This window comes from Cupressus sempervirens, chromosome 5 (assembly GCF_028749045.1).
Source record: "Cupressus sempervirens isolate cs-2001-9-10 chromosome 5, ASM2874904v1, whole genome shotgun sequence".
Classification (NCBI taxonomy): Eukaryota; Viridiplantae; Streptophyta; class Pinopsida; order Cupressales; family Cupressaceae; genus Cupressus; species Cupressus sempervirens.
Genome location: NC_143122.1, coordinates 979,610,702 through 979,622,166, shown reverse-complemented (window position 1 = coordinate 979,622,166; position 11,465 = coordinate 979,610,702). Strand labels below are relative to the sequence as shown.

The following is an 11,465-nucleotide window of genomic DNA, read 5'->3' as shown; positions in this document are numbered from 1 at the left end:
GGGCAACTTTTTCTATGCTAATGGGCATTATGATGATAATGTGATTTGACATTTTGACAGTACTCTATTTTATTCAATTGTGGTGTTGCCTTTTGGTGGTGCTCTGATTGGGCAGGATGCATGGATGATCGTAAGTCCACTACAGGTTATGTTGTCTATCTTGGTGCAGGTCCCATTTCTTGGTGCAGTAAAAAGCAATCTAACATAGCTCTATCCACTACAGAAGCTGAATATACTGCAGCAAACAAAGTAGCAAAAGACATCACTTGGCTATGAGCTATCTTATCAGTCCTTAAGCAACATCATGCAGAGCCTTCTCTACTTCATTGTGATAATCAAAGTGCCATATCATTGTCTAAGAAGCCAGTGTTCCATGCTCGCACCAAACATATTGAAGTCTATCATCATTATATCAGGCATCTTCTCCAACAACAGGTGATTCATCTTCAATATTGCAAGACAGAGGACCAGATTGCTAACTTATTCACCAAGGCTTTAAGTGAAGCCAAGTTTGTATCTCTTCGACATCTTTTGGGCTTAAGAGCAGTGACATAATTGTCTCATGGTTGTCATTCAGGGGGGATTCTTATGAATTCCAACCATTGAATTTAGGAGATAACTGATTGTAAATGGGTACCTAACAAGGCTTTAGGCCAGGACCCATCATATGTAGATTATGGGGGGATATTTAGATAGTAGATATTTAGTATTGCTATTGTAATTAATTTAGGGGGGATGTCAACATAAATTAATTACAACAACCAAACAGTATGGTCGGCACAGACCAGCGAAATCTCTAGAAACACATGGAAAAAATGTGCAACCATTTTTCTCAACTACCACCATTAAATACATAACCAAATTTATCTCTAGAATGCTCTGTAAATTTATTACTCATTCAGCTATAAATAGAATGGTTGAGGCTGGGATATCAGCGCTCATTTCCTGAGTATTCTACTATGTAATTTTACTCTATGTTTTTCAAAAAACAACTGAAAGACATTAAGGCAGCTTCATGCTAAAGAAGACAACGAAGAATATTTTTAGGCAGATATTGACCAATCAGTTTGGCAAAGTCTTTATGTCTATAGTTCCAAGCACAGTTCTTTGAGTTTACATGAAGCTACCAAAACTGAAGGTGGATATCTTATAACAGATGGCATTGTACAAACCTCATGTGTTTTGCATCTAAAAGTGGTGACTAAAGTGGAGACTTTGGGGAAAGGACTATAGAATGAAGTTGGCGAGTGCAACTGCCTTTTAAATATTATCATACAATCACTATGACATTTCGGGAGGAGCTTCTTGTACTGTCAAAATCCCTGCATGTTCATGTGGGTGATCCTTGTGTTGTCTGTGCACACCACAATATTTTTCTCACTTTAAGCTCAGTGACCAGTGAATCAACCCATGAAACTATTACACCTACTTCTTTGCTAATTGCTTTCAACACTCTTTATCCTGAGAGTGTTGTGAGTATGCATTGCTGGTCCTAGAATATTGGGCTGATGCTCCTGAAATACAACGTGCAACACTTTTGTGTCTATATGCAAAGATATATATTCAAAAAAAATTTCATATCTTCGTTAATAGAGTAGAGCATATAATCACATAAAGGAGGGCTCAAATATGTAAGATAGACATTTTTATTTTCACTAATGTATTGTATCTCTATGTAGGGATGAAGCTGGGAGCAACGTTTTGATCTTCTCGAGTGGTTGTGCGGAAGTTTATCATGGTAGAACTCACAGAAGTTAACGAAAATATAATGAAATTGATATGCGTGTATGAGATATACAAGGAAGATAATTTTGAGATCATTGTGGGTGGAGGCATAAAATATTAATTTGGTTTCTATTTGCCTTGTGGGCTCACGATTTCCAGGACTCAATCCTTTGAATCGTGTTTATCTCTCTCTGCATCGATGGTGTCCATAGGGCCTTCTGGTAAATGATTTTTATTAAATTATTCATCCATATGTTACTTATAGCACCCTTTGTGTGATTTGGCAGGTGCATATTCGAATGTGGAAGTCATTACGCGCAGGAAGATCTGGAGAAATATATTTATCACAGCAAACACGAAATGCAAGATGCCCCATACAAAAAATGTTGAGAGAAAGAAAGTCACAGAGGATGGAATCGCGGTTGGAATAAGGATAAATTGGAGCGATTGAGTACAATTGATAAGCAGATCTTTGGAGCGAAGATTTGTGATGAAAGATTTCTTAAATTATTAAAATTATCTTCGGAGGAAGCTCTCGGCACTAGTATATCATTTTTAATTATTAGTCCAAAGGCTGTTTTACCCTCCTCTATTTGTTTTTTTTCCTTGCAAGAATCATATCCTAAAGTTGTCCTAAAGTTTTAATCTGTATATTTTAAAAATCATTTACATTGATCTAATTTCTTAATTATCATTGGCCTGTAGCCCTAGGATAACAGTATTTTCTGGAATGAAAAAAAAGTGAAAAAAGGAAGCGATAAGGATGAAATAAATGTTTGTGAACATCTACCATTCTCCTCAATTAAAGGTGACAAGAAAGACAGCTTAAAAAAGCCGCGCGTCAACTTCTCCGCAGAATTTCTGATAAAAGGACTCTTGCTCTACGTCCCATCCACAATGTTAACAATTTTGCTGCAGGATGATTCTTCTTGGTAGATTGGATTCTAATATGGCTTCTGGACCAAGAACTCGGACATCCAAAGCCAATCCAGCACAGTGCTTTCTGCCAAATCCTTTGTTATCGGGCACGCGAGAAGAAATAGGATGATCTTTAACAAACCCAAAGTTGCTTCCAGACAAGCCAGAGTGGCATGACATCAATTCCTTCTTGGTTGATTCAACTTGAGATTCAAGATAATTTCTTTCGGCCTCAAGTTCCTGCACCTTGCTTCTGAGATAATTAATATAGGACACGACATCACCAAGCAATGAAGCCTTATCCATCTTCGACACATTGGGCACCACAGCTCGAAGTGCATAAAACCTCTGATTCAACTTCTCTCGCTGATGTCGCTCAGCTTCAATGTGATTCAAGGGTTCTTCTCGTCCATTTGCAGGCTTTCTTCCTCTTTTTCGAGGTTTCTTCTCAACGACAAATTCTTCAATTTCCTTGAAAGAGGCAGCTTCAACATCAGAGTGATCTGACTCAACACTAGATCGAATGCTACCAAAGAACCCACTGGAGGAAATAGAAGCCAAGGAACCATGCTTCTCGTCAAGAGTCTTTTGTTTGTTCATCTTGTCTTCCGTTAAGCTTCAAGCTTCTCCGTTTAGAAAAGGGTTCTACTGAATACCACCATTTCAAAATCACAACATGGGTTTTGAATTTTTCGCTTCCTCCTCCTTTTCTACAAACCCTCGCTTGTCCTCCATGGCCTTGTGGATAGAGAATGGCGTGGATCCTTTGTTGCTCTGATCCAGAACATGCACCATACCGTGATTCAAATACTGTGAAGGCCCATTAAGGGCGACAAGTTTCAGACACCGACGCTGCCTGCTGCACAATAAGCAGTCAACCTGCCCTAAGACGTAGGCTGGCCCTCGTTTTTGTGTCCACATAAATAAAATATAAAAACAATTGAACAACGAAAGGAAAGTGGATTTATGTCGGCAAGATGTGAGAGGCCGGAGACGAGATCTTGACCGTAGAGTATGTCAGATCAGACGGCCGTAGTGCATTCGTTTTAAAAATGAGCCATGACCTTGGATGGTCGGCAGACCCCAACCTTTTATTGTATTTGTTGAGTTAGTACTTTTTTCTTTGCTTTTTATTCCCCTTCTAAAGTATGTTGAATTCTTTGTCAAAACCGTACCTACCTCAGAAATGTTAAGGGAAGGTGAGATGACATTTTCATAGCCTTTTATTCTTGGCTGTCTGTCTCTAAATAATGTGAATGAGTTCATAAAGTTGTGTATGGATTTTAATGAATTAGAATTCCAATAAAAAGTATACTGGATTAAAGATTGTATTAAATATGAAATAAATTAAGAATTGAATTGTTAAATAGTAAAGTTAGATATATAGTCGATAAATCTATGTTAAGTTTATCTTAATCAACATTGAGGTGGAGTTATTGATTAGTTTGACAATTATCAAGGTGGTCTTTAAGAGGTGAAGCATCAAGGCATTTGGGGAGTTCACCCATTTTACTATTAGTGCATCTTGAGCACACTTAAACCCATTCTAATTGGAACAGAGGTGGGCTTTGATTAGTCATCAAACATGGGTCAGCTGAATTTTATTTGTAGTAGAAAAGATCACCAAATTAAATGAATATGTTTTTGGTATTTGACAAATCAGAATGTCATATTTATTTCTTTTAAATACTTAAAAATCAACACAGTTAAATCCAAAAATCTTGTTGTCATCTTCATATAAACTGTAATAATGTTTCTCAAAACATAAAAAAATGAAACTTCACTTTGAAACCTTTAATTACTTATAATCATCAACTATTCAATCGATGTAATTTTTTGTTTTTAGATTTGATAGTGTATGAGTGCTTCTCATTTCCTTTCTCTATATTTCTTCTATATTTACAACCCCATTATGATCCCAAAAGGCAAGGACTCTAGCTCGCAAAGAGCTCTTGTTATCATTTAGATTTATCCAAAGTTTATATCCCAAAATATTAAAAGGGAATTAACAATAGTTTTTAGTTACGAAGAGTCACATTATTAGGTTCCGAATGGGTGTGCCTATTCACCCACACACCTTTTCATTATTTATAAATAAGGATGTAAAAGACACAACAAAGGCGAGAGACTTATGAGAGAATTCATATTCACACATTCATATTTTAAAATTTTTGTCTAGCCTATGTCTTATGATATATTACATTTTCTCATCGGTAAAAGAATGACTTATTGAACTAAGCCTGTGATGGTGGATTTTTGAGTAAATTTCATTCAGTCCGAATAGATTTGTAGTAGATGGATCATCTGTAAGGAGTGTCTCTATTTGTGATTTTTATTTCTGGCATAATCTGTAAGCACATTTATTTTTATTTGCATTGGAGTTTAACTTATTATTAAGTTGTGTCCTTTATAAATGTTTTCTATTTTTTTCTATAAATATTTTAATATTTGGATAAGTTGATTGGATCATTACTGCATTTTAAATTTGATAAACATAGATATTGCGAAATATTTTATTGTTTTCGTATTTATGTCTAATTTGTCTCCACAGGAGTTAAAGTGCATTTTAGACTAATTTAAAATTGAGTTCATATAAATGATCCGTCATGTCTGAATCATTAACATAGTGTATAGTTTAATATATTGAACTTTATAAAGTTGTACGTCTCAACTTGTAATGTTGACTCTGATTGCCCATTTAATTAGGCATTGGTCTTTTACTCTTGGTTCACAATCCATGTGCTAGCAACTATTTCATTTCTTTCCATTGAGGAGATAATATATTCATTTGTTGCAATCAATTGTAATAATCACTTTTATTTAAAAATATTCATGCAATTATTTACTTTTATTTTTAATTCAAAATTTGCAATCCTAAAGTTTTCTATAATTCTTGCCATTTTGAAAGCTTTCATCACATTCACGTTCTAATTGATTTATTTTAAGTGTCTTGGATCTAAGTGTTTCATCCAGGACCAAGTACACCCACCTTAGTCTTGCAGAGCCGAAAGTGCAGGGGGTTTAGATCACATTGATCAATCCTATCAAGTTGGCCTCAACCGGTTGGATATCCTAGCATCGAGTAGGCAAGGCTCACAGGATTCCAATCTGCGGTTTTGGGAACCAAGAAATTGGCAACTCTACTGGGTAGAGTTGCAAAATAAACCCTAAGAATTTTTGTTTTCAAGATCAGTAAGAGTTAGGTTCTATTTATTTTTGTTGAAACATTTTGATATATTTAAATATTCCAAAATTTATAAGTTTTTTACATTGCATTTTAATTTTCTTAAGGATTTCAATTTCTCAAAGTTATTTTATAAATTTTAAACTGCCTTATATGGATTGGATCTTGTAGAAGCATTGCATGTTTTCTTTTAAGTTTTTTCTGCAGATTCAACCTTTGGTGACATATACTCTGCTGGAAGGAAGAACTCAAATCCTTAAAGACTATTTTTTCCCTCCATTTCGAGGTGGTGACTCTATTGTATTGTGATTGGTACTTTAACAGAAGGAGTACCCAGATCATTAGTGACTCTGCTGAGGGAGTGGACTTACAAGGAAATTGTAAATGGTCTTTAAAATGCATCGATCATTTGAGAGAAAGCCTTTTATTCTAGATAGCATTAGGCCATTGGATTTCAACAATTTTGATTATGAATCTAGCAAGTTATCTCCAAGGCTTCCACAGTTGGTTCCAAAGTTCCATGGAGAATGGGATGAATCAACAATTCAACATTTGGATGCATTCTATACATTTGTAGAAGATTATGAGATTTGTGCAGAAGATCAGGTGATGAAATTCTTTGCAAGGATTTTGAAGGACAATGCAAGACAGGCATACGAATTATTACCCACACAATGTATTGCATCTTGGAAATAATTTGAAGGATGGTTCCTATCTGAATTTGATGATATAAGCCATGAAGAAGAGGTGTGTTATGAACAATATGATGATCAAAGCTACAACATGGAAGAGGATCTTGAGATGTCTCCACTTGACACCTTTTACAATTTTGAAAGATATGAAGGCGAGACTTCAACACATTTGTTTTTGAGAGTGATGAACACTTACCATGAGATTCCATCAAACATAAAACCTCCTTACAAGGAATTTTAAAACAAAATTGTTAAGTTGAGAATCTCGCCAAAGGAACCTGATGTAAAAATTCTTCAGATATGGGATAAAGCTATTGAAGATGAAGCAAAAGGTACTAAAATTAAACAAGAACATAGTAATTTTTTAGATTCAAGTGTAGAAGAAATTGAAGAAGAATCCAATCATGATGAGACCGGTAAGGAATTAGACTATGAAGAACATGGAATTGATGAAGAAGATTCTCTCAGTGTGGGTGAGATTTCAATCTTGTTAGACATAGAATATCAAAAGTATGTTGAAAAGGGTGGCAAATTTTTTCTTCCTATATACAAAGAAAAGCATATTAATGAGATAATAGATGAAATATTCGATGAACAAGAAAGTCCAACCCTCCCTAAAAATCCATATTACTTTCATGAGGAGGAAAACAATGAACCCCGAGGAGTATATAATTCTCATGAGAATGACATATTTGAAGATGTACATTGTTGTCAAAGTATAGAAAATAATTTATTTGGATACAATTTCAAAGAGATCTTAGATCCCATATACAATGGACTAGCGGAAGAGATTAAAGAATATAGCCTTTATATGTTTCTAGATTTTGAAGACAATACGAGTATACATGAAGAAGAAGATGCATCTAAGGATTAAAAAATCACTTCAAATCTTTTATTCAATGAAACAATGGAGAATCTGGACATAGTATCTTGTGAAGATGAAGATGAACAGCAGGATGAAATTGTATATGGAGGATTTCATGGAGATGTGCCTTAGCATTCTATGTTCAGTCCATGGTTTGAAGAAGATCTTTCATGCAATCAAATATATCAGCATTATGATGAAGATAGCAGGCTTGATAATAGTTTTGAAGTGGGTAAAATTCATGCTATGCATTTTAATGATGAGATATCTTCCAATCCATCTTATGAGCAAGAGATACAATCATGTGAAAACAGTTCTGAAATTTTTTCAAGTGACATATCCACTCAAAGTTTTGATTAGAGAAAACTTGTATTTCCTAAAAGTACACTATTTTCAGAATCTTTTTGTGAAGAAAATCAGCATTTGGGGTATAAAGATCAAGCAAATTGTGTGCTAGAAGATGTCAAAGAAGAAAAAGTTAATCTAGATATTGGTATAAAAAATCAACTGCATGGGGATCCTCCAGTCAGCAAAGATCATAGTAAACTTAATGACTTCTCAACAAAAAAACAAAGGTCAAATATCAAAGATTGCATTGATGAAACACAATCAGTAAATATGGCATCTAATACAGGTATGAAGTATATGCAGCATACTGAGGTAAGTATCCCTAAAGATTTTGTGATAATACTTGTTAATAATATGCTTAGGGAAATGCTTTCAAGTTTTCATCATCTTTTGTTTGAGGATTTTTCTTTCGTGTATATTAATCAAATCAATGAAGTAAGAAATCATACGCTTGAATTAAACAATCAAATTTATTTCTTTTTAAAGATCTCGTTGATGAAGCAAATGTAAATTGCAATCTTGAATAGGAGGTGCACGTGTCATATGATGATCATTTTATATGTACTAATGGATAAAATTTTACTAATGGGCAATTTGATATCATATTCAGGAAATCCGAAGTGTTCGATGATCAGAATCGAGTATTTGATCAAGGAAAGAAGTGATGTTTACTTTTGGGGGTTCGAGGGGCCACCCAATTTCATGAGCGTCATGTTAAGCATGGCTGCATGGTCTACTCCTCCAAAGAAAATTGAGATCTTGCTACGCTCACAGGGAGCATACGTCCCTAATTAGAGCCACTGATGGAGCCTAAAAATTTAGGTCTCCACTTGTGAAATGATGTTGAAAACTAAAGATATCAGAAGTCTATATCACGAAACTTGTTAGAGAAGATCGACATTTCAAATTCTGAATATATTGATGCAGATAATCATAATGATGCAGAGTGAGTGCCATTGACATATAGCAACAATAATATATTGATGAGTATTCAAGATCTGTATAGCATCTAAATTAATAATGGTATGCACAGTAGTTCATAAAGGCACCAAAAGATTATTAGAGAATTCATGAAACATAGCAAGCAATTAGATGCATCAGTAAAGGATCGTCTGAGGGTTTACATTAGATAACAATAACATATGCAACAGTCAATGCTGTTAAGCCTGGGCTTAGTCATATAGAGAAGAGAATGTCTTCTTTTGGTAGTTATCCTGGAGAAGCATCTATAGTTCCAGAGGAGACAGATTTTTGGCTAGATAGCTGCTATAGCTATTTGGTAGATCAAGATAAATGTGCAAGTGCTAGAAAAGATAAATCTTATCATGGTTCTTTTGTGCAACAAAACCACTAAGCAGTGAAGATTTCTAATCATGTTGATAGAGGTCAGTTCATGGATGATAAGAGCAAATTGATAAGGACGCAAATGGACACCAAATTTTTTGGAGAGGCTATATTCCTTGAAAGCATATCTAATAGTAAAATGAATCATGAGAGACACAAATTGTAGAGCTCCAATCTACATTCTAATTCTAGGAGTGGTGGAGGTAACTTCGTACTGGTGACAGAATGTGAAAAGTTATCTTCATCTGGACAAAAGACTCAAGGGCATTGAAATAAATAGAAGAGTAACACCCAAATACTAGAACATGGCACATATACATACATCCCTAAAGCATCTGTAAAACATGAAAATAGTCCAATTACTGAGAACAGTGTGATAGGACTTCTAGATTCACTTCCACATAATCATTTACCTATTTTTGGCTCCAAAAAACATGGTAGACAACCTGCTACAACACTGGCACAACCAGGTCTAAAACAAGGTGCGTAGATGTTTAGTGAGAAATTCAGAGTTGATTCAGGTGAAAAAAAACTCAAAGACATTAAGGTAGCTTCATGCTAAAGAAGACAACGAAGAATGTTTTCACACAAATATTGACCAAGCAGTTCGGAAAAGTCTTTATGTCTATAGTTCCAAGCACAGTTCTTTGAGTTTACATGAAGCTACCAAAACTGAAGGTGGATATCTTATAACAGATGGCATTGTACAAACCTCAAGTGTTTTGCATCTAAAAGTGGTGATTGAAGTGGAGACTTTGGGGAAAGGACTACAGAATGAAGTTGGCGAGTGCAACTGCTTTTTAAATATTATCATACAATCACTATGGCATTTTGGGAGGAGCTTCTTGTACTGCCAAAATTCTTGCATGTTCATGTGGGCGATCCTTGTGTTGTCTGTGCACTCCAAAATATTTTTCTCACTTTAAGCTCAGTGACTAGTGAAACAACCCATGAAACTATTGCACCTACTTCTTTGAGTATTGCTTTTAGCTCTCTTTATCCTAAGAGTGTTGTGAGTATGCATTGTTGGTCCTAGAATATTGGGTTGATGGTCCTGAAATTAAAAATGTACAACACTTTTGTGTCTATATGCAAAGATATATATTTGAAAAAAAATTCATATCTCCATTAATAGAGCAGAGCATATACTCGCATAAAGGAGGGATCATAATGTAAGATCCATGTTTTTATTTTCACTAATGTATTGTATCTCTATGCAGGGATGAAGTTGGGAGCAATATTTCGATCTTCTTGAGTGGTTGTGTGGAAGTTTATCATGGGTAGAACTCGCAGAAGTTAACAAAAATATAATGAAATTGATATGCATGTATGAGATATGCAAGGAAGATAATTTTGAGATCATGATGGGTGGAGGCATAAAATATTAATCTGGTTTCTATTTGCCTTGTGTGCTCGCGATTTCCAAGACTCAATCCTTTGAATCGAGTTTGTCTCTCTTTGCGTTGATGGCATCCATAGGGCCTTCTGGTAAATGATTTTTATTAAATTATTCATCCATATGTTACTTATAGTGCCCTTTGTGTGATTTGGAAGGTGTATATTTAGATGTGGAAGTCACTACGTGCAGGAAGATCTGGAGAAATATATGTATCACAGAAAACATGAAATGCAAGATGCCCCGGACGAAAATGTTAAGAGAAAGAAAATCACAGAGCATGGAATCGCCGTTGCAATAAGGATAAATTGGAGCGATAGAGTACAATTGATATGCAGATCTTTGGAGCGAAGATTTGTAATGGAAGATTTCTTAAATTATTAAAATTATCTTCTAAGGAAGCTCTCGACACTAGTATATCATTTTTAATTATTATCATTTAGGTTTATGCAAAGTTTTTATCCCAAAATATTAAAAGGAATTAACAATAGTTTTTAGTTATGAAGAATTGCATTATTAGGTTCTAAATGGGTGTGCCTATTCACCCATGCACCTTTTCATTATTTATAAATAAGGATTTAAAAGACACAACAAAGGAGAGAGACTTATGAGAGAATTCATATTCACACATTCATATTTTAAAATTTTTGTCTAGCCCATGTCTTATGATATATTATATTTTCTCATTAGCAAAAGAATGACCTGTTGAACTAAGCCAGTGATGGTGGATTTTTGAGTAAATTTCATTCGGTCCAGATAGATTTGCAGTAGATGAGATCATCTGTAAGGAGTGTCTCTATTTGTGGTTTTTATTTGCGGCATAATCTGTAAGGGCATTTATTTTTATTTGCATTGGAGTTTAACTTATTATTAAGTTGTGTCCTTTATAAATGTTTTCTATTATTTTCTATAAATATTTTAATATTTGGATAAGTGGATTGGATCCATATTGCATTTTAAATTTGATAAACATAGATATTGTGAAATATTTTA

General features: G+C 34.6%; 1 pseudogene; it reads right to left on the bottom strand.

Moving 5' to 3' along the window:
• Positions 1–2,566: 2,566 nt before the first annotated feature.
• LOC149559212 (transcription factor MYC2 pseudogene) lies at positions 2,567–3,436 on the bottom strand (annotated as a pseudogene).
• Between the last annotated feature and the right edge of the window lie 8,029 nt (positions 3,437–11,465).